Source organism: Nyctibius grandis, chromosome 4 (genome assembly GCF_013368605.1).
Source record: "Nyctibius grandis isolate bNycGra1 chromosome 4, bNycGra1.pri, whole genome shotgun sequence".
Lineage (NCBI taxonomy): Eukaryota > Metazoa > Chordata > Aves > Nyctibiiformes > Nyctibiidae > Nyctibius > Nyctibius grandis.
The window spans coordinates 63,249,694-63,273,554 of record NC_090661.1 but is presented as its reverse complement, the minus strand read 5'-3'; positions in this window follow the sequence as shown (position 1 = coordinate 63,273,554).

Sequence of the window (23,861 nt, the reverse complement as noted above, 5' to 3'; positions counted from 1 at the left end):
AACTTTCTCCATTGTTCACTATCCCGTGGAATGGCATTATGTTTGATTCAGTGATCAAGACAAACAAGTCCTGCTGTTACCCTGCCTTTACCCAATGGCAATCAACAGAGAAGTGTAAAGCAAGCACAAAGTGAACATTTCTTTTGAATCTCAAACTGCATCGAACTTCTCTGCTATCAACTAGGTCCAATAGTATCTCAAAGAAAGATAAAATTAATATTCACAAGGGTGGTCTTATGGCATCCCTATGTGGTACCATTTCTTTAGATTAATAGTGCAGATATGTTAGGTAGGGACCAGCTTCTAGTCACTTTTAGGGAATCTTTAGCAGAACTGAGTCAAAACTAAGCTTTCTGTCAAGGTTTAGTTATCACATATGTCAAAGCATAGAAATAATTTTTTGAAACAGTGAAAGCTCAGGCACAAAACAAGGAGAGCCACTATTAAAAATGAATGCACCTGTCAGAAAATATCCTCCACTCTTCCCTCTACACACACAGACCTAATCACTACCTTACCCTGAACATCTTACACAGCTTCAATGCTACCCTTCTCTGACAGAGACCACCCATCTCTCCTCTATCCTTCTTCTGCACCCTCAGATGTGGCAACTGTTTGATCTAGTAACTTGACGCATAAGGGATAAATAACATAGGATAGCATAATAACATAAATTTGCCTTCCTCAGGATACCTCACCAGTTTAATTGTTTTACAGGCATCCCACTAATTTGACACTCTAATTAGAGTTGGCTTGTCAGATAAGCAAAGGTTAAATGATTTTTACTTTGTCTCCTCCAAGTTATTGCTTGATTTGAGCACAACATATATTTCTGTATCCGTAGTCATTCAGAGTACCTCTGTAGCTGTAGTGCATAGCAAATATCACTGCTTGTAATGAATAACAAGTATTTTCTTCTCTATTGAAGCTTTGTTTCTTAGTAGGTTTAGATTTTCCTGGTATCTATATCTCAGTAATAAAATTACAGACAGACAGGTGATGTGGCTGCATTTGCCCAGCAGTATGCCATCCTCCCATTTATGTCATATGCCTCCCTCTAAAAACTAAAGTTCACTGGATCCTAATTTTGTCTAAAATAAAACAGAATGAGATGAGGCCTCTAATGGAAGCATAAAGCTTCGCAGATATCATGAATGAGTCACACACCAGACAGTGACACTGTCCAGGAATGCGGATAACTGCACGATAAAAGGTTGCGGTGCATTCCTCCTTGTTTTGCCTCAAAAGGAAATGTACTCAGAACTAAGAGTCAAGAGCACAGAGACTGCCAACCTGATGCAAAATTTATGCCAGATTTCCTTAAAATGTAAAACAAGCCTCAGCATACCTGACCAGATAAATGCCATTTCTGATTGCATGTTTACTATTGTTATGGTAGTCAGAAGATCATTAATGTTAGGACTTTTGGACTAAATGTTTTCTCTTGTTGGAGGAGAAAGAAAGTGCACGGGAAGAACATGACGAACTTTTTTTTTCTACCACGGAAAAATAAATCTACCATACTCTCTTTAGTATAATTGGTTGCACATCAGTTCGCCTGAGGAGATGCAGCTCTGTCAGAGCGTATGGAGTTTACCATTGCTGTTTGGCATTTTTTAATTATTTTCTTCTGCCTTGTGGAGAAACAAAATCATCAAAGTGTGCTGCTAGAAGCCAGTTTGGCCCAAAATCTGGCTCTGAACAACCCTTTGCAAAATACAGGAAAAGCAGGAATAGTTTGGGAATTTTAACATTCCCTGCTCTCCCTTGTTTTTCCCTTCACCTTTTACAGCCCAGTAATCGCTGATTTGAGCCTGAGAGCCTAGTAAAGCACTCTGACTAGAAACCAACACTGAATAAAAGTGAACCTGACTGTTTATTTCTACAGCCCAGCCTGAGAAAATTGCAAAGAATATAGAGCAACCCAGCTAATGGAAAATAAATCAGTTGCTTAAAGTCCTTTCTGTTCTACTAACTGCAAGTGTTACTCATCAGTGACATGGATGAGGACTTTCTTTTTAATTGCGCTACATCCTCACAACGATTTGGCAAATCAGAGGTGATCCTGGGCTGGTTCGTTTGCCATGGTCCATGGCTCTCTGTCATTCACACCTGTTGCAACTGGTGTAAACTGCTGTAAAACACCACCAGTTTCGATTTAAAGTAGGGAGGAATCCAAACTCACATGCTGGAGAAGGGGGAGCGATGAAGGCATGCATTGCATTTGTATTTTAGCCAGCCCAAGATGCTTGGCCTTGGTGGGCTTGCTCAGGCCGGTAATGGGATTAAGCTCCTATTTACACTGCACACTGAAGTGAGCCTGTGGATATCTGCGCTGGCTCTAAACAAGCTGCCCAAGGAACCAGGATCAGGCTGAGAGGAAGGGGAAAGCAGCCTCTGATGGATGGCCACCAGCTCAGCCCAGCTGCTCCTGCAACTGCTGCACAGCTCTGCCCCGTGGTGTGTGTGTGCACAGGGACCCCCTCCCCGCAGGGAGCTGGCTTGTCATCCGCATGGATCTGTCTGGGAGAGAACAGTTTAAATAGGGCTGGCCTTGAGTCAGAGAGCGGGTCAGCGCAAAAGCCAAACAGCAGATTTCCTGCCTAGTGCCTTATCCACATGCCTTTCCTCTCATGGACCCTGTACAGCTCCACTGTTGAAGGCATTTTTGCTGAAATGCTTTGCACCATCCAAATAAGCACAGCTTGACACATGTTTGGTGGAGGTGTGGGCAGGGAGAGACTCTGAAGGGAAACAGTGGGTGGTGGAGGAAATGGAAAAACAAAGCAACACTAGGAGGATTCGAGGGCATAAACACGACACCAGACCCAGGGTCCACTGGGCAGGGTGCGAGGCGTGGTGGATCCCTGATGGGTCACAGGAGTCGTGCTGATTTGCCTGACATGCTTGTCCCATGGCTCAGCAGCACTTGCTGGGACAATGCGGCTTTGATCAGGAAGATGCTGCACTGGCAGAGGAACAAAAAGACGTGGGTCAGATCCTGCACTGCTGCCCTTCCATGGAGTACTGTACTGGTCTGACAGTTGCATGTTATTCTCACTTCTTGGTGACTGAGAAATTAAAATGTGTTCTAACACGTGCATTGCAAAACACTCACTTAGGAAAATGAAGAGTCAAGGGGAGCGGTGGCCCTCAGTTCCCCTTCAACCACCACTGGGCAAGGCCTGGATGGAGCTTTATGTCAGTGAAAGCTGGTGTAGGAGTATGGAAGCAGAGAAGTTAAAATGCCTCACTCCAAAGTTAAAGGACTGAACTCAAGACTTGCCTTGGACCAGTGCAGAATTTCTTAGTGAACCCAGCTGTACACATGTCCCTGATCATTCAGCCAGGGGAAGCAGAGGTCTCTGAAAGTCCATTGTGACTTTATTGTAGAAATTGATGTGCCTGAGCCGAGATAGTTCAATGGGCTATCTTGCCTCAGTACCTTTGGACTCTGTAAGGGCTCCACACAGCAGTACAGGGATCCGGGAAGCAGCCAAAAAACCAGTTTCTTTGCTGATAGACCTGAACAAGGTCCCAGCATGGAGCGAGGAGGTGAGATGCAGGGGAATACCATTGTTTTAAGAGGAGTGAATGAATTAAGGGTACTCTTTCCTAAAGCAGGAGGATTTTCCCCTGAGCTCATTGGAGATTTCATCTGTATTGCACAAAGGACAGCAGAATGGTCTTGTGCTCTACAGGCAGGAGCTGTTCTGTTTCTGCTATGTGTCTACCTGTAGAATAAAATCCACCTGAGAGGTGATTTATCAGCAAGGTTTTTACATTCATTGCAGGAAACCGTGCCTCTGACTCCTTCAACAAGGGGAACACAGAGGGTCAGATGGCAACTGGAGTGTCTGGACCACATTTCTGCCCTGTTTCTGTGACAGCGCAGCTGCTCTGACTGTCCTGCCTTGACACTGGCTATATCTTGCAATTCTACCCTAGCTGCTTGTTTCTATTCCTGGCAAACGTCATAGTTTTTTCTGTCAGAACTTAGAAGCAGAAGTTATCTGTCTATCCCTCCACCTAATCAAACTTAAGACATGAGTTTCTGGAGCATCTTCCCCAAATGTGTAGGTCTTCCTGCACTGACACAGTCACCACTAACTCCGTCAAGCAATTTAGTTGTAAATTAAAGATTTCTGCAGCTTCCAACACTGCATCTGCTGGATCAATGTCCTGTGGGAGAAGAATGCCAATGACTAGCATTAAGGTTAGATTTGTAAACAGGGTTTTAAAGCTGGTTGAAAAATGGGCTTTTGCTGGAATTCCTAAATCTTCCCCCCATAACTTGCTCCGCAACTTTGGACTTTATTTCAAGCACTGAGCATTTTCAGGGAAGACTGTTCCTCTCTGGAAATGTGGTCCTCCAGCCTTTTGCTACTGCCTTCTTGTTTAAGTATGGCTTTATATATCATATGCTACAACACATTCCTCCCCTGTAGGAGAAAGAAGGCAATGAAGTTGGACAGAAGCAGATGTCATTTGGATGGGAACTCCAGCCTGAGCTGGCTAATTGATTTGGATATTTTCCTTCATTGTCCTGCTTTCCTGTTGGACAACATGGTTTGTGATATACCGGAGCCTTTTCTCTCAGGGAAGAAAAGTGATGCATTATGGGGTGCATCCTCTCATTAAGAAACATAGTTCAGAGACACAAACAGATCACCAAATAACTGATAAATATAATCGTGTAAGACAAAATATTTGGGACTTTGGATACTTAGTTTTCAAGAACACCTCAAAAATTTTCATGGCACATAGAAAACTTTTCATGTTGTTACATGGAAACGTAAACCTAATTTCTGCCAGAGAAGAGTTTAGTCAAAGAAAAAGAAAAGAAGAGAAAAACTGCTGGCTACCTTAATAGTTTCCTTAGATGGCAAACCAAGAAATATCTGACTTCTGCATGGGTGAATAGGAACCATTTTGTGAAGAGAATTTATTGAAATGATAATGTTAGCGATACAATGAAACTGTTGCCTACTTCAAAATGGAATCTGGCATGTGCAGTGGATAAAAGGGATTATGCACTGTAGTTATAAATACAGCCTGTATCACAGATATTTGCTCGTAGTAAAGGAATGAACTGATACATAGAAATATAGTAATACAGGTCTGAAATGAAATCAGCTTATCCTTCCTGATGGAGTAAGAGAAAAAGTGTACTTTCTTTATAGAAGGGAAAATGAACCAGAATTAGTCACAGACCATCTTCCATTTCTGCTCCGGGAATGATGCCAGATCAGATTGGGATCCTCTCGTGTATTTTCTCGTTCCTTTACAACCCGGCACTGGGAGCCTGCCCAGCAGCAGGGTGCTGATAGTGCATAAGACACACACTGTATTGAGCAAAGTGTAATAGCTACAGATTTTATAAGTGGAGAGTGAATTGGAGGCAGGGTGAAAGTAAATAGGTTTGGAGCACAGAATAGCAAAGCTTTCTAAAAGTTACTGCAGGGGGGTTTTTAACCAATTAAAACTCAGACATGACTGAAATTTTTTTTAATAACAATAAAAAATTTGGATTAAAATAAGCAATCTAGCAATTTCTTTAATTCTCAATGGAAAATATCTCTGTTAATGTCTCTTTGTAGCAACTACAGCTGGAGACTTCAAGTATTGGGCTGACAGACAAGAACCTCCAAGTGAAATTTATTAGGATCAGGCTGTAAACAGGAGCGAGACAGACTAATCTATTTTCATTTCCCAAACAGAGAAACACCAAACTGTGGTCATCTGGCAGAGCAAATGGAAAGTAATGGAAATGGAAAGCACATCTGAGTTGTAATTGAATAACTCATTATCTGTATAACTGGAAAATAAACTCAGTGTTCGGGGGCTGTTTTGGTTTTTTAATATATGTTTAAAACTGACAACATCCCCTGAAAGATCAAAAGTACCGTTGTGTTCAATCCCAGGTGCACTTCAGCAACAGGCACTCTGCAAAACTCATGTGTTTCACTGAAGCAAAGTCAATGCGGCTTAAGTGCTTTGCTGAACTGGACCTGAGTCAGAGACCCATGAACCTCACATCCTGGAGCACTTCCACAGTTCATAGAAATCCCCTTTCCCAGCTGTAACGTTACCTGTCCTGGCAGAGAGGTGTGCGAGTCCTGCAGGGACCTCAAAGAAGGCTGTTTCCACAGACAGTCTGTTTCCCCATTTGTGCTGATTGTGCATGAAGCCGATGTTACATCGTTTGCATGATTTTGCTTCTTTGTGATCTTTATAACTTGTGAATAAATTATTTGTTTTATGGAGCTGTAGCATATGGCAACAAAGATTCACTTTGCTATGAGGAACTCCCAGGTGACAAAAAGAAGATGAATAACTAATTTGTTGAACTTCTTTATTGCTATGAATGTGTGAGCACTCTCTGATACCCAGTCCTCTATCTAACATGAGTGTGCATTTCACTCCAAAGACAAGAGTGGGGGAAAGAACTGTGTCCTGGTTTTGTGGGGATAAAATCCGTAGAATCACTTTTCTGTTACATTTGTTTCAGTTTGTGGCCAGCTGTGGTATGGTGATCAAGGCTATTAGCAGTTAAATCCAGCGCAGCTGACCCAGGCTGGCCCACAGGTGTGTTCTGTAACATTAACATCATGTTCACTATAAATGGGAAAGCTGGTGGGGATAGGGGAAGTTTTTTTGCTCTGTTTTCTTCTTCTTTCCCTACTTCTCAGTTGTGATGTCTGGAGCAACTTGCCACCACTCTGTGGGCTGAGTATAATATTGTGTCTTCTGTGTTAGCATCAATATTGGTTTTCTTATTTTATTAAACCTGTTTAAATTTTAACCCATGAGTCTCCCTCCTTTTCCCAGTTCCTTTTCTCAGCTGGGGAGGGGTCTTGGGTGATAGAACAACTGGCTGTTGTTTAGCCCTGGGTGCGGGCTAAATGGAGACAAAACTGTCAGACCTGGTGTAAAATATGATGCAAAGGGTTAGATGAGAGTGATCACCTGAAAGATCATTTCTATTGTTATTCTTTCTTGTAGCATTACCTCATTACCTCAGCATTACCTCAATTATAAAAGTTGAAATTGAATAAATCATGTAAGTACCAGAATATCCAGCTCTGGATTATTTTATCCTATTGTGTTATGAATAGAAGACACCAACTATAAAGTTCACATCCAGTTGTGGACAGTAGTTTGTAAGATTATTTCAGTTTAGCTCATTGTAGAAGGAGGGTCAAACTTCGACAGAAATTCTAATCCAGGTCTGAAAACTCATGCAAATTGAAAACCCTCTTTAATTTGATTTGGACTAAACTTTTTTTTTAGATCTGAACACGTAAAGGTTTTTGTCTCTCCAATATATTCACCAAGCATGTCTTCGCATATAAACCAATCTTATATTTGGCTATTAAGTAATGGAACAGAATTCATTAGCTGCACCATATCAGTGCTCTTGTGTCAGGCTGCTCCTAAGCTGCTGATGCAGGTGCTGGGTGGATAACAGCCATAAAAGATAGTGAAAAATGTTCCTGAGGATATATTACTTGTAATTGGCTATTTTTTAAAAAGCCATTGATGTACACAAGCATTTAATATTTATTTAGTGCCGAAAATATGGTACGTTAGTATCAAAGTGTTCCTTGACCCCAAATGATTACAGTCTAACAGAGAGACAGGGGAGACATCATATGCTGGAAAATCCAGCAGAAGCCTTGTATTAATAGGTTTGGTTTTTGGTTTAAAATCCCTTCTTGTGAGTCCTGTAGTGCTGCCCTAGGAGTGTTATGAAGGACAAGCACCTCATAAATTGATGTCATATGATGGAAAAATTCTGTATGGGGACTGTTTCTTTTCAGCATTAATACTTTAATACATGGGACATGAATATGAAAACAGGATCTTTTACTTATGAGCTGCTCATTCCCTGATCTGAACCTCTGATCACTGAAGTATGACTTGATAATGCTTTCCCAAGCAATCAACTGTGATGTCATAGGACGAGGATTATGAACTCAAGTGAGAATCAGTAGCAAGAAAAGAAAAAAATCTTAAACCAAAAAACTGCTTCTTTATGCAAATAGCATCCAGTAATAAAAGTGAGGAGAAAATATGTTCCAGCTGGTAATCTGCACCTTTGATCTTACTCTTTTCCCATGGTGTCTTAATATTTGTTATGTTTTTTCTTCATTAACAGAATGGAAGTAATTGCCCTTGTTGAAATGAGATCATAAAAAGAGGGATCTTGAGAATTCACATTCATAAATCTAAGTATTGGTGCACAAATATTTAAAAGCAAATATTTACTTAATCAGCACTGTAAAGGCTCTCCTTCATATAAACGTCAGTCATCTATAATATTTGATCAACAGATGTACTGGAGAATCTACACCTAACAGTCCCTCACAGGAGGTAAGTTTATTAAACGAGCAAAGTGTGGTATTCGCCTTAGAATCATAGAATCATAGAAGCATTTTGGTTGGAAAGGACCTTTAAGATCATTGAGTCCAACCATTAACCTAACACTACCAAGTCCACCACTAAACCATATCCCTAAGCACCACATCTACTTGTCTTTTGAATACCTCCAGGGATGATGACTCCACCACTTCCCCGGGCAGCCTGTTCCAATACTTGAACACACCTTTCCTTAACACACCCCTTGAACTCTAGAATGTAAGATATCCTCTTAGACAAGGCCTAAACCTAGCATGGGAGATCTGGGCTTCAGCCCCTGCTCATCCTTTGTTTTCCTTTAATTTTTTCTCTGAATTCCAGCTCGGCTTCACTTACTTGTCTGTAGAAAGGTCGATTTTCCCATTTCCAAACTCCATAATGAGTTTTAGTCTCTGACCACCTGTGTGAGGTGGAAAAGACCCTGACCCATTGGTACAATCAGCCACAGACCTCTGTGCTGGGGAAGCTAAGCTGAATCCAGGGGGAGGAGGGTTTTCCTCCAATGTGCCTTTTCTTGGAAGAATTAAGATTTAGAACTTCTGCTGATAAGGGTGGGAGCATGAAAAGGGGAAAATCCTTGCTTTGCCAATAGCTGTGAGAGTTCATTCTGCTTCAGGAGGAAAAAAACTCATTACTTAGCAGACGGTATGAATAGGGGACTACAGAACAGACTCCTGGGCTGGAAAGATTTTACTGGGTCAGAGCTTCCTCAGGAAAAGTTTCTACAGAATATGAAGAAGAGGCACCTTTGGAGCTGCCTCATTTTTGAATGCCAGCATAGCTCTCATGGTCACCAGATCTTAGAAGGCTGGTGTTGCCCAGGAATTTCTTCAGCTCTCGGATCAAAAGCATGAGCTGAGTTTTCTTTCAGACTTTCTAAACTTAACTTCCATTCTAACACTAAACTGAAGCTTAGTCTGAAATTGAATACAAAAATAACAGGGTTTGGTTAATAAATTTTCCTAGAACTTTGCACAAAATTTAGGTTTATACAGAGAGGGTCATTTTTCATGAAGCTCCTCTTGATGCTTTGTAATTTAAATTGACATACTCCTCAGGGACTGCTAGCAGTGAAAAAATAATTAACTGACAGAATGCAATGGTGGAAGTGTAGTAACCATGATGGTCCAAGTATACATTATTCTCAACATATGTTTCATTCTCTTCAGATATAAAATAAAGCTCATGTGCCTGAAAGAGCATTTGTTGTTTCTTTCCAGCAAGCTAATACCTGTGCTTACAAACCTTGCCCTGTGTTTGTTGATATTCCCACCACAGTGTGCAGGAACAGCAAGGGCTGGCTGGCTGCCTCCAGTGTTAAGCAGCAACCTCAAAGGTTGGACCTGTGCTCCCATGACCAACTTCACTACATTTCCTGTATTTCAGTGGTTTCCCAGTCTTTTCTACTCTCTTTCCCTTTGCCTTTAGCCATATAAACCTCTGATTCTGGAGATCGTAAGCACATTGCAAAGGTTTCCAGTGCTCAGACCTAATGGCTGCTGTCACAAAGATTTAGGACAAGCCTCAGGTTATTGCTATCCAATACACTGATCAGAAGAGGATAACTCAAAGTGTGAGTTTAGTCAACCTACAATTTGATGGGGGATTTTTCTGTAGCCACAGTGCTACTCATTCCTCTTTAAAAATGAATTTTAAAATTGCATTTTTAGTAGCCTGGGTTCAAGAAGTGACAGGGCAAATCCATGGAAGAAAAGAACATATTTCGTGTTTTAGCTACATCCTCTCTGCGTTGAGGAGACCCTCAGCCATGGGCCACTGGGAGGGTATTCTGGAGCAGTGTCACTAGGTACTTACTTCAGTCTTACATTCTTCACTAAGCATCTGCTTGCTTTTGGACACTGTATAATACAGAATACAGAGCTGGGCTGTCCACAATGCTTGTTCTGTGCTTCTGTATAAGGGGGGAAAAAACAACTTGCAACATCAGTAGGGTAGAAGTGTTCCTGGTAGGCAAAACCAAACAAACAAAAAATAGGAATGGGTTTATATCTTCTGTAAAGAGATTAAAGTCTGCAAAGGCTTTATGAATGTAGTTCAAACACAAACTCTTGAGGAAATAAAAAAAAAAAGAAGAATCAGCAAAAATAGAAAAATGCAGGCCTATGAAAGATTACCATGATCATTCCTAGTAAAAACTATTAGAATGTGGTTTGTGCAGATACTGAATAACCCCATACAGGTTTCTCTGAGATATCTGAAGATTGAATTCTGTCCGATCAATATAAGAAATGTGCTTTCAATACAATGTTAACACTTACTGTAATAGGCAGCAAAATGCTGCATCCATGTCTACCTCTGTATTGCCATTTCGGATTTGAGTTCAAATATGTAAGACGTTTTATGACATGCCACAGGAGAGGAATATAGTTTCTGCAGCAGAGAGTATTTTCCCTCTTAAACATAATGCAACCTACTAACCCCCTTTTGCTTTTTATATGTGTTTAAGTTTAAAAACCAAAGAAAACAGAAAATTTTAAGGCTTTATTCTCCCTGTCTGCCATGTAGGGGTTTTCAAAAACCAGAACCTGAATTCCTGTAACCCAGGAATGCCAGAAGCAGGCACAGCAAGCCTGGCAAAAAGGGAGTTCCTGTCTGCATGGTGAACTTGTTCTGAGAGAAATGGATGTCTCCTCTCTTCAAACTCAGAATGATAGAAACACTGCCAAAAGATAGCAAAGATGAACCAAACTAGTTTTAAGCTCTGACATTTACAAAGCTATTTTCAAGACAAAAAATGAATAGGCTTCATGTGTTGAAAGACTTGCTGTCACCTGTGTCAAGTTTAAAAGTCCATGTCACATCCCTCTCAGGTGCCTTTCTTCTTAACAAAGATTCCTGATTCTAAGACCTAACTTGTTCTCGCCAGTCCACAAATACAGAAAAGCCCTTATGAGACAGATTCTTCTTACTCTGAAAAATAAAAACAGAATGTCAGCAGTTTTTATTATTATAGCTCTAGGGAACTAAATTGGAATTTTTTAAGGTAAAGGCATCAGACCATTAAAGCGTATCTGTTTATGGTTATAGAAAATGGAATAGAAGATCTTTAGCATATACTGTATTCATAGGGTCATCAAAACGTTCATTTCAGGTCTGGAAGGTTTATTAAGTTGCCTTTATGTGTTGAGGGTGCAGGCAGAGGTTTCAGAAACAAGGTCATTTCGGAAGCCAAACTACCCTGTAAGGGAATGGAGATACTCCAAAAACAATTTTTAACATGATAGTTAATTGCACTTAATGTTTCTCTTGCCACATTTCAGTGACTCAGAGAGATGTCTTTTTCCATGGATATAAATTCACACTGTACTCCCAAATATAGTTAGCACTTTTCAGCAAATCTCTGCTTTATTCAATAGGGAGCTCATTTATCTTCCTATTCAAAAGACTGAAGCAAGAGGATCTAATTTTCCTTTTTCCCTTTGTCTGAGCCTTCGTATTCTGCATTAGAGAGCAGGGAACTATTAGGTCAGGAAATGGAGTCAGAGCTACAGATTAATCAATCATGCCTCATGTCCTGATATTGCAACACACAGACTGATGTCATTGGGAATTGATGAATGCCACATCTGCATGTAAAACTCACAGGCAATGTCGGGAACTCATTCCACAGCTATTTTGTGGTTACCTTCATCTCTGATTGATACCACCTCCTCACTGCTTCCTTCTGTAGTCCCTTGTGCCCTGTGAAGGAAGGGAACTTATTCCTGACACTCCACTCTCACTAAGAGATGGGGATTCCAGCTTTTTCTTGCAAACTCCTTCAAAGTTGGTTCCAAGAGGAAAAAAGTTAACATTTAAGATCTAGATTTTACACAAATTCAGCAGTGTTTGCTCGGACACTTTTGTTCTGACAAAATTTCTCCTTTGCTCAGGGTACCTAAGAGCCTGTCAGGGTCCACGTGCCACAGAAGCTGATTAATGCTTTTCTTTCTTTGTCTGAGTATTGAATGCTTGTTCATCCAATATGAGCAAGTCAAGAACAAAGGACCACACACATTAAACTGCTAGACATACTACTAGAGAAGTGTTCACCGCAAAAATTTACCACATTCAGATGACTGATGGGGAAAAAGCAACAAAAAAACCAGTTTAATTAATGTAACATTCAATCTGAAGTTATGGCAAAAATTAAAGGAAAAGACTTGGGAAAAAAAATCTAACTAACAATTTTTATTTTCCCTTAACACAATGAAATTTTCTGTCATTTGGGGTAAGAAAGGATCAAATGATGAAAAAAAATTTCATCATCTCATAAAAATCCTGTTCTCTTCTGTTGATGAGTGCTACAAGTACTGACCTGAGCACAGAGATACTGAGAGCTGTTAGGCCATGATCCTCGCTCTTTTAGCCAGGTCATGCAGCCTTGCAGGAGACACTGTAGTACCTTTGCGCTCCAGATAGGAGACCTTCATCTAGTCACCCAGCCAAACACGTACATTAAAATGTAAATTTAAAAATTGTATTAAAAAATGTAAAATGAAGCCATCTTCATCCCATGGTGGATTCAGTTGTGTCCACGTGGTGAGGCTTTGAGTGCAAGTCAGTTCATGTCATCAGAATCTACTTACGCACCCAGACACTGCGGGGAGTCACAGCACATGACAAATGTTTTCCATAGCACTATAAGGAAATCAGGGTACAAAAGGCAGGCCATGAGCTCACCGGACAATTAATCCAGCAAACAGTGCATTCATTACATGTATCCAATGGGCTCTGAGGCAAAATGGCAATCAGGAGCATGTTCAGAAATATTAATGAGAACAGCGTCGAATCTCTAAAGTCCAAATATTTGCTACTCACCAGCATGATGTCTTTTGGAATCCAGAGCAGCTTTGGATATGATACCCAAGTCTACAACAAAATTAATAGACGTGCTTTGAAGGATGGGGAGAGGGGAATCTCTCCTGGGAATTGAGCCTGTGACGTGTCTGTGGTTCTGATCTTACTAAAGTTTATGAGAAATAACTAATTTTAATTACTGTTTTTCCAAACTAATTTCAAACATTTCTCCAAAATACACAGGCTGCTACAGACACTCATGCGCATAATGAACATCTGTAGTAAAACTGCTTTATTAAGGGTTGTTGTTGCTGTTTATTGTATACCCATTGGTTTTTGGAATGGCATTAGCGAGCAGCATTTTGAAGAGTGATGCTAAATTTTGCTGTGGCAAATTAGTGTCATACAAGAACATATTAGCAAATAAAAGAGCGCATCTGCTCCAAACAATGGTTTTTCTTTGTATCATGATGATGATTGAAAGACTGTAATAAAGAAATGATACATATACTGTATCCCCCAAACTACATTAAAAAGCTGTTGCAAGTGATCAGTAATGCAGCAGAATAGACAACTGCATTGCACGTAGACAGTGCAGGACCCCAAGCAGTTTTCCTTGTCTTTATGAAGAGAACACTATGCTCAGTACCTGAAGGCAGTTCAGTGGAAAGCATTTGCTCTCTCCCCTGCCAATACTTTTTTGTTTCAACTATCTCCCATCTGTCCATATTTCCTGGATATCTCTTTGTCTGAGTTTGTCCCCCTTTCCTCCCCTCTAGATTAATATCAATTCCAGGCCAGGGCCTGTAAACTCCCTTGATGATCATTACAGTAAAACTTCAAGAAATATCTTTCTGAGATATGGATAGCAACATATGGGGACAGTTTGCTTTATGTCTCATTTTTCATACTAATGTGGTTATTTTATAGGACTGCATCTCATCCTCTCTCTGACTAATGCCTGAGTTGTGTCTCATTCAAATGAGAGGTTCCTCAGGTTCACTAAAGTACAGGAGGTTTAAAGCTTTATCACGCATCCAATGTTGTGGTGAATATTTGCTTAACATTGCTCAGTAGTGAATAAGCTCCTTTCTTCAGCCTCCTGGATTTTGCCATCTTGTAGGCAGTTCTGTTAAAACTGAAATGCCACAATACATACGTGAATTTCTTTTGCTCTTAGGAGGAAACTATGGTTCAAATCACTCATGTGGTTTAGGTTTTCCTATGGCTGGAATGACACTCTAATGCATGATGCTCACAGTCACTTGGCAGACTGCTTGTGGGTGTCAAATATGTTCTTGGCTTGTGCTATATGTCTGAGCAAGTACATTTCCTTGAGGGCAGTGCTAGACACAGCAAAAATGTCATTCAGTGCGACTATTTAGAACAGATAATGTTTTTAAATGGGGGCTTTGCGATGAAATTTCTGTTTCTAATTACTGAAGCAGAGGGAACCGTGGGGGATGAGGACGGGGGGATAGGAGATATCCATTAGGAATTCAGAAAACAAAGGGTTCTTTTCTTCTTTAAAATTCTCACTTTAAATGTCTGCATTTTCAAACACAAGTTCATTTTTAAGAAAAAATAAAACTGTCAAAAAGATTAGTTAGAAATTCAGATGAAATATCTCAAAACCATTCATGTGAAATGTTTCAATGAGTCACATCTATGTTTGGGGACACGATTTCAGGTTAAGCACATTTGCAAGATTTCCACTTTGTCTTGCTTTGAGTTTGGAAATTTTTTTTTAATCTTAATTTTTTTTGGAAGGGGAAACTGGGTTTGTGCCCAATTCTATATCCAAGAAACATTTCATATTACAAATATTTTTATGCCCATAAAATGTACAGCTTTGCCAGCCAAGTATATCCAGGAAAACCGAATGCTGGAATGGACTAACTGATGAACATTAGGGGGATTACAAGTGTATACAAGTGTAATTAATGCAGGTCAAAACTTCATATATTAGTTAACGTATAGTAAAGGCCTTCCTCTTGGAAAGTCTGCAATACTACACCAACAGCTCACATGCTAAGGGATTAGAGTTAGTAACTTTCACATCTTGACTGCTGACTCTGATTACAAAGATGAAGTCTCCTGAGCTGCGTAAAGCTGGTGGCTGGCTGGTTCAGCATGAGCACTCCGTACCATAAAATCTGCCTGCCCGCGGTTGTATCCTGCCACCTCTGAGTCACCACGACACGACTGGCTGAGCTAGGGTTTCCCTGGTAAGGGCACAGCAGTGATCAGGCACTGACACACCCCAAAATTCAGGCTCCGGACCATGATGAGACTTCAGCGCTCTTAGCAAAACTTAAATAGGATTTAGCTTCCAAAAAGGACAGTACCCAAAATTCCTGCCTAGTCCCCACCCTGTGCAGAGTTATTCACCCTTAACTTCCCTGGTGCCTTCTCCAAAGACCTTTTTGGGGGAAATGCATGCGCATTGCTGTAGCAGAGACCAGGTCCAACCTCTCAGCTGCACGCTCCAATCTCACTTTGTTCCCTCTGGCTTCCTCACTTACTGCTTAACTTCACACTGTACAGTAAGTCACGGTCAGCAGAATGGAGGACAAAGCTGTTCCCCCACCTCCTCTCCTTCATAGCTTTATTAGTAAGGGGAAAGGCTTGATCTTTGTCAGAGCTATCTAGAGCGTCGTGTTTTGGGCACCTCATCACGACAGGAGAAGTGGGTTTGAATCCTATATTCAAAAAATATCTGAAAAATACAAAGATTCCATATGGCCGAAGAAGGCAAAAAATGTGAGTGTCCCACTTTCTGGCAACTCCCATAGCAGCAGGCTTTAACATAGAGAGTTAAATATCACCTCTTCTTTCTCTGACAGTACTTTAAAAGAAGTCAGCCATTCACCCAAAACAGCCAACTTGGCACCTAGATGAGGAAGGGACTGGGTTATATATCCCAGCTTTACATAGATACTGAATTCATGCCTAGATGCAGACATCCAAATACTGGAGAAACATTGGATTTCAGACATTTTCTACTGGTTAGTAAGGACACCTGGAATCTCATGTTAGGTAAGGAGAAGGTGAGTAGGGAAAAAAACAATAACCAGATGAAATTACCACACAGACAGGTACAGTACAGACAGATGGAGGTCCTTTGTCACCCATGGAATAGACCATGACGCTCATTGACACAGGATGTTGTAGCTGACAAAAGTTTGTATGGATTTGAAATGCGGGAAGACAAGTTCATGGAATTAAATCCATTAGGAGGTACTGGTCAAAGAGATACCACCTCTGATCTGATGGTAGTTGTGGACTACTGCATACTTGCCTCATTCTTGCATACTTTTCTAAGCAGCTGCGACAGTTCACTGATAGACACAGGCGTTAAGACCAGGCTGACTTTTGACTTGCTGATTTCCCAGCTTGCCTGCTCTTCTGGATCTTACCTTAAAATGTCTTTTCCTAGGCTTTAAAAAAGAAGACAATATCTTTTCCCCAGATTTTGCCTTTCCTAAGCACCATTGGCTGTGCGTAACTAGGACATCAACTCTTGGACTCAGGAAGATGAAAATTTGGTGTGTTATGACGCAGACTTCACTGTCTGAGCGGAACAAAAATTAGACCATTGAGTTTATTCTTTCTTTTGAATACAAATTAACTAATAAAATGACTTGTTCAAGACCTGCTAGTGATTTTAATGGTAAAAATCACTGTTAGTCCTAAATGGAACTAGTCCTTAATCTCCGTTTTACGTAGTCAGCTATAAATTACAACAGAAATAATTCCTTTTTCTCATGCTTCGTATTTCTCCTATTTTAAAAATAAAAGCTTCTTAGAGTAGAGTCTTTATGTTCCTATATGTGTGAACCTGTCATTATGTACAAAACAAATATGAATAATACAAATGCTAGCTAGAAGGTGGAAGCAGCCACCCAGCTGCCGATTCTTCGTGGTGTGCGGAGTGGTCCTTGGCGTGGGGTAAGCTGCACAGCAGACAGCTATTTCTCTCCTATTGATGAAGACCTCTTTTTCAGATCTTCTCTTGTGAAGTGCCCAGCTCATATTTTCTCATTCCTTTCTTTCTTTTTAACCCAGGGAGAGATTGGGAGCCAAGATATGATATTTTCATTAGCCAAGTGAAGCTGTCACATAGCTAGTGAAGGGTTAAAGAAAACCAAACACCCCCTCAAGATGTTCCTGAAAAACCCGTGCAGATAAGCACATGGGAAGCTCAGCCAGCCAGCCTTCTGTTAAGTATGTGACAGAAATTTCCCATCTCAAGGTAAGGAAGATAAAGGCACTGTTAAATTATGTTTCCCATGAGTGTTGCTAAGGCATACTTACACATATTATATGAGGTAGAAAATTAGTACTTTGAATTGTTATGGTTACATTTGCAGTAAAGTGTAAGTGTTTGCAGTTTTTCAGAAGTTTGCCTATGGTTTGTCATGCAGTTCACCCACTGAGAAGAAAATTTACTTGCTGTAAAATAGCGAAACAGATCAATAGCTACAAGGGAACGATTACAAACTTACCCAGAGTCCTGTTTCTGGAAGAGATGATTATTCTAGAGATTAAAAGACTTAAATGACAGCTCCAGGCTTCACATTTATACACTATTTACCTTTAGAAAGATTTAGGCCTGATCCTCATTGAGCACTCAGCAATGATAGTCGAGGACTCACACACATTGGCATCAGTCTCTGTCCCTCAGGGGTGTGAATCTGCTTGTGAATCAAGGCTCAATGTTATAACACAGCTGGGATAGTTAGGGTTTCTTTGCTAATGACAAGTGTCTGTAGCAATGGTAGAAAAGATGTGGTACACAACTCTCAGAATTTTTTAGATATATATGTATATAACTATATATGTATGTACTTAGGTATTTTATTTATGTGTGTGCATCTACATTTATATATGTATATGCATATATATATAAAATGTATGTAGGCTATATACTTAAATTAGGTAGCCCCACTACTGTAAGAAGTGTGAAGAAGGCTGATCTCTGGCAGCCCTGGGCAGTGGTGATATGAATTTCTTCCCTTTCTCTCTCTTGGACATAGATAACTAAGTAAGGCACCTGCTGCAGGCAGCCTGAGCACAGCCCGATAGCAATTGCAAGGGATTTTGAATTGGATAATCAGCTCTCATGCATGCAATAAATTACATGCTTTTTCTGTATCTACACAGCACACATGTCAGAAGGAAAAAAAAAAAAAAGAAATCAAAATCTCTGACTGAGAGAAAGTGTTTCCTAACTGTTAGTCCACCTGTCAGAGCCTGGTATCCCCAGCCTCACCTGACACTTATGTGACCAGGGGACTAATTCAGGGGAACTAAATTTCTCCTAAAGTCTTGACACTTCACTAGCACTGAAGAAGCCACAGCACCACAAACTCCTTTCGAACCCTACTCTCTTTTATAGGATCCTTCTTTCCCGACACGGAAGAAAACAAGCCAATCCCTAACATTCTGTGATTCTGTGTGATTCTGTGTCTGGTACCTCTGTACCAGTACTGCTCAGTCCCTTACCTATGTGCTGACCAGTCATGAATGCTACTATCACCACACCATAAACTAGGACAAAGCACAAGAATGGTGAATTAACGTGTCTAAGGCCACACTGAAAGTCTGGGTCACAGCAGAGAACAGAATGTATGTCACCCCAAAGACCACTGACCTGTTCTTCCCCTATTTGCAGTCCTAAGCAAAAGCACTTAAATGTCATGGGCTGTCAGCTAACATGTGATATATGCTTGGTGTGCACGTGTGTGTGAGAATAAACTGCTATCAAACTCCCATATAATTTTCAGTGCCACCACTCTGTGGATGAAGTTTGGCAGTGCCATACGGGAGTGTATCAAAACTATTCAACGGTCAAAAAGACAAAGCAAGAACTTTTAACTTCAAATTCTGAAGACTGAAAGCAGAGATCCCAACCCTCAGTTCAATCAATCAGTATAACTTTGTTGGCTTTACCAGCTGTGTTTTTATCCTTGATGAAGATGCTGACCATCCATTTCAACTAAGCATTCAGTAAAGAATTCTTCCCTTCCTGTTGCAATATCCTCTGCAAAGTTACTTGCAATTGCTTTAAAAGAGAATATCTTTTCAGTGTCCTTGTCACAGGAACTGGTTTCTTAAAAGCTGTAATGCTTTTGTATGGAACATCTCCATCTAGACCTAGTGTTTATTTGCTCTTTGAAGATGATCAGCACATCCAGTGGCTGGACAAGCTGAATAACATGGACTAAACATACAGAGAAAAATCACAAAAAGCAACATTTAATTTCTCTTGGTGACACATTTGTTAAGGGATTTTACTTCTATTTTGTAGGTGTAGGGCAAAGATGGAAGCGCTGAGTTTGTCTGATTTCTGTTAATCTCAAGCATTCTTCACTGAGTATCATAAGAAACCATGTATCCCCATCGAATACCAAAACCACTCAGAACAGGGTAAAGTCATTTACAGGAAGAGCAAGGTGAGAAGTCAGTACCTGATTTCCATATTAAAAAAAAAAAAAAGTCTGGAAGTGCACCAGGAAAACGTGCTAAGGAGATAACAATGCCTGGGAGGAGAGAGGCAGTTTGAAGAGAAGAGGAGGGGTATTGAGTTCCACTGTTACTAACTATTCAGCAGAAAATGGCCCAAGATTGAAGATATCCTTTTATGGCAGTTGTGAGAGGGCAAATCTATCACAGGGAAAAGGAACAGTGACGAGGGGAGCTGATTTAGTGTGAAGCAGTTTTGCCTTCCTGGGTTGCTTCTTTCTGAGCAAGCTACTTGTTCACCTCTAAACCCATCACCTACTGCCACAAATGGTCACCTCATTAGGGCTTGTACAATAAACACTGATGCTTAAATTTAATCAGAACTTTTAAAAATGACAAGGGCAGTTGGCTGGCTTGCCACGCACAGCACGCTGAGGCTGCACCATTAGTTAAAAATAAAGGTCACTGTTTTCTCTTTGTTGTCTGCTAATATGATTTTGAATATTACTGCTTTCCAGCTATTACTATTTACACTGAGTGATTGGCTAGACTCATTAAAGTGAATGAATGCCAGGAGATGACATCATTTACATTTAATTGTCTTGTTTATCAGCAAAGTCTATACAGTTGTTTTAATAAAGGGCAGGGGAAGATAAAGGCTACATTTGCATTCCCTAAGGAGCCTTTGACAAGGGTCTAGGATGCTGTTGACATTCATTGTTTGCAAATGAGACAATCAAATAACGTTTTGTTTTGCAATTGTTGCTCTTTTTTTTTCAGTAAGTTATAGTTTCTCATTACTGTTATTATTCCTGGGTGTTAATGAACAGATACTCAGTTTCAACTTTCTAGCAGACTTCCCAGGATTCAGAACTACTGACACATGTTCAGCTTGCTCAGATTCCTCTTGTAACAATGTAAGGTGATGCACTGATGTGCCAACTCCACTGTAACTAGAACAAGAGTTTAAACATAGGCATAAGCTGTGGGCTTTTGTGAATCAGGGCATTCCAGCTTTAGAAATCAGATGGCCAATGTTTTCCAGGGAGGTAGTCCCTTTTTTCTTTTAAGTTTTCCAGACAATACAAATTAAGCATGGAACACATTGCTAATTTTACACTTTTTTTTCATGCCATGTGTGATTAAAATACAAATGGTTTGATGGGCTCATATGTGCAGATGCCATAATCCTTCCTCATGTGACCTCACAGCAGAACTATGTCAGCTCTTGACTGCCAGATCTCCTGCTCTGAAGCTTCCCCATTACGTCTCAGTCACAGTTCATCTTTTTTCCTTCTTTTCTACTCTCCTACTCCCTTGAGGGTGCAGCTGTGCTAATTGCTTTTTGCATTTACGCATTCAGCCCAAAGTGTTAACTTTATCCACGACGAAGCCAAGCTTGCCATTGCCATCTATGGAGCCTACTCCTTATTTGACTTCTCATTCTGTCTTCAAGGAGTTGTTCTGTGGTCAAAGATACGTCAGCCTATTTCCCTCTCCATACCGAGGAGAGAAGTGCCTGGCTGCCTTCAGAGCAGATCTGTGGAGTGTTTTGCTTTTTGGTTCACTGTGTGTCCCGACTACCTGTCACCCACTCAGATGTTTTCGTTTCATGCACACAAGAAAAAGGAGAAAATGGAGGCATATAAGTTTCTAAATTATTCAGACAAGGGCATGTAAGACAGACTCTAGGTTTACGTGATGTCCACGCTCAAGACAGTGATAAAGGATGGAGACTACCTGTTTAACCCTATCATTTCAGGACTGACACAAGGAGTGGGGATGTGGGTGTTGGCTGTCTTGGACTTTGGTGTGCTAAGAGATATCTGAGTCTGTCTTAGGCCTCCACAGTGGGCATTTTGGATAAAACCAGTAAATCCTTTGCACCCTTTCCAAACTTCTCAAGGATTTTCTTTTAACTTCTGATATAAAGGAGGAACAGTTTGCTTTCATCTTAAAAAAAGATGAAAAGGCTCTGTGTGCTTGGAAGTGAAAATTTAAGTCTTATCTGGTCTCTGAAAGGGACCGGTCCATTGTTGTTTTGTGCACTTCAGTCTACAGGCTTCATCTGTTTTGCTGAGAAGCTCAGGGCAGCAATAGAAGTATAGCTACTGGTTAGATCCATGTCTGTATTTAATATAGGTAAGAATGTACTGGATAGAAGCACTGCTCATGCTAAGAGTATAAACGACATTTTCTATTCAACTGCCAATAAGCCCTTTGGACTTGATTCTCTGCTCCAGTTTTACACTGGTGTAGCTTCAGTGGAAATACACTGATTTAGAGTCCATGTGATACAGCAAAAATCAATTCTTCCGTTTGCAATAGTACCTAAATCGAATTGCAGGTATATATTTGTATAATTTTTCTTTCCTGTTAAAGAACAAACAAAACCCCCCTAAGAAAAAGTATTGTGTTGTTCGTAACTGATGGGTAAAACCAATTGCCAGAGTATCAAAGAGCTACTCTCAGTGGACTCTATATTTGGAGTGATCTTAAAATAACCCATCATTTCTTAGCTGGTATTATGAAACAGTAGCAAGAAAAATAAGCACAGTACTGCTTCACTTTTGTCTAATTACCCTGGCAGACGAAGGTGTGAAATGATTAACCAGTAACATATGGGCTTGAGCTTGGAGAAGTTCCCGGTGAGATTTCTTTTTATTCCAGGCATATTTTATCATTTAATTTAAGGGCGTTAATCCATGGGTGAGCCTCTGCCTGCCACTCTATCACTTGCTTTCTTGTGCTTATCAAACATATTCCTACATGCTTTCTTCTCCTTACTTGCAAACCATGTGAATAACCCCCTGGCCTGATGCTGAGGACACTGGTGTGTGGGAAGTCACACTGCAATGTGGAGCCTGATCTTCACATGACAGCCATAAAACTGAGAATTTACTGTTTTGGTACAATAAGGGGGCTTAACAGTGCTGATCATATCTATCAGTCCCATACTGAAAAGAAGATGTCCTTTGCTTCCTCTGAGGAACACATTTTTCAGTGCTGTGAACGGGGCTGTATCACTACTGTTTTTACTTGAAGCAGCATTTCAACTTGCTAAATATAGGCAGTGTAGGAAGGCACACCCATGCAAACACCATTTTCCCACTTCTACTTTAGTCGCAACATTCCCCAGTTAGCTATATTTAGCTTATATTAGAGGTGCCTAAAATACTTGCATTAAAACAAGCAAGTGTGTACTCTCTTCATCCAGCTAGTCAAGACCACAAACAAGAATTGCAGCATTTGGTGTAATAATGCATAACTTTGCCTGTGTTCATTCTTTTAATTTTAATCCCTTACTACTCTGCTTGTGCTTACTAAAGCTCTGTAGCCAGCCAATAATGATGTGTAAAGAGACAGGGTTTCAGTTTTCAAACACAGGAAACTTAATCCCTAATCTGGATGCTCCAAATTGCCACTTAGACATGTAAATGTCCATTTTATGCACCTAAGTGCCAATCTGAGTGTCCAAAAGCATGACTTGGACATCACATTAAGGCACCCATTGGGTTATATCGCTTGTTATATCTATCTGAGTGCACATTATGTGCTGTAAGCAATTATGCCCTGTTCCATACAAGTAAACCCATTCATTCAAGTCGCCTTCCAGAAGAAAGTGGCTTCAGCACAGCCGAAAATATTAAAAACAAGTAGCTGGTCATGTGTCAGTGTCACACTCACCTAGGTGCCCTCTTCATTCTCTATCTGCACTATGTAAATTGCTGGTGGCTGAGAGCCTCCATTTACCATAATTTCTAAAAAGTAACTTAATCTGAGCATGACCATTTGGGAACCCTGTTCCTGCTGCTGCATTGCAGTTTGCCTGCTGTGATTCCTGAGCTCAGAGGATTATTTGGGGCACTCACAAGCTGGCAAGATGGGAGCCGAGCTGTGCCTCAGACAGTCAGGAAGACCGGGTTGTTGGGGAATCCAGGCATTGCTCACTCCACACATTCCAGGGCACTAATGGACACCTTAAAATAGGATTATGGGTGGTGTTGTGTCCATCCTTCCCTTCAAAACAGTGTTTAAGTGGCTTTGAGAAAATGAGACTGAATAATACCCACTATGCTTTTCCCCAAGACACCTTAAAATGCTTTAGGCAGAGAGGTGCGGGCAGAGGCCACTTTAACCCCAGCCTTTTCTGAGCAACAACGTCTAATATC